This window comes from Sinocyclocheilus anshuiensis, unplaced genomic scaffold (genome assembly GCF_001515605.1).
Source record: "Sinocyclocheilus anshuiensis isolate Anshui unplaced genomic scaffold, SAMN03320099.WGS_v1.1 scaffold944, whole genome shotgun sequence".
NCBI lineage: Eukaryota > Metazoa > Chordata > Actinopteri > Cypriniformes > Cyprinidae > Sinocyclocheilus > Sinocyclocheilus anshuiensis.
This window is the reverse complement of record NW_015549559.1, coordinates 915,860-916,642: the sequence shown is the minus strand read 5'-3', so window position 1 is coordinate 916,642 and position 783 is coordinate 915,860. Positions and strand designations below refer to the sequence as shown.

At 62.5% G+C, this 783-nt stretch overlaps 1 protein-coding gene across 6 annotated transcripts in view; it reads left to right on the top strand.

Annotated features, from left to right (window-relative positions):
* The window catches only part of LOC107657113 (alpha-ketoglutarate-dependent dioxygenase FTO-like), a 189,365-nt gene that overhangs the window by 53,219 nt on the left and 135,363 nt on the right, over positions 1-783 (top strand). The window lies entirely within an intron of this gene.

The following is a 783-nucleotide window of genomic DNA, read 5'->3' as shown; positions in this document are numbered from 1 at the left end:
GGCCAGGCTCCGTTTCCTCCAGGGGGGAGGGGCTCCATTGCCTCTGCCGCGATCTAGTGTTCGTCCTGGCAGCAACCTGTCGTGGACTACTTCGGGCAGTAGCACGGGTGGTCTGAGGGTTACAGTGGTGGCAAACCCCTCAGGGAACCAACCCTCGGGGGACCATCTCTCCTCAAGCGCTTCGCAACCAGTTGAGCCACCAAAGGAACACGCTGGGCCCTCTTCAAAGAGCGTACCAGCGGTATTCTTCGGTGCTCCTCCCGACGACCGGATGTCGATCACTGCATTGGAGGGAAAGCTCTCTGGAGAGGAAGATTCGGCTGAGCTGCCGCCCTCCGGGACGGTGCAGCTAGGGGGTATACAAGGGTTTCCCCGGTGGAGCGGTCGGTTGCCATGCAATTGTGTCCTAATACCGCCTCCACTGGTCCAGGAGCACCATCTCTGGCTGTGTCTGGTTGATATAAGGGACGCCGACAAAGTTTGGTTCCTTAATGCCCCTGTGTCCCAGACCAGCCTTTTCGGCGACGCGGTCGAGAGCTTGGCCCAGCAGCTCTCGGCTGCACAGAAGCAGACTGAGGCGGGTCGTCACACCCTGCCCCGGCGGGCGGTCCCCTGCGTCCGCCCCTGCTCCTGCGCCGCATCTGTCCCTGGGTCCCAGGGGGGCATGGAGAGTCGTGGACGGACCAGCACCAGACCACACTCATCCTCCTCCATCGCCAGTAGGCAGCAGCGGGCGGTTCGAGAGCGTCAACAAAGGCCCTACTCACGCACCCTCTGCCAAAC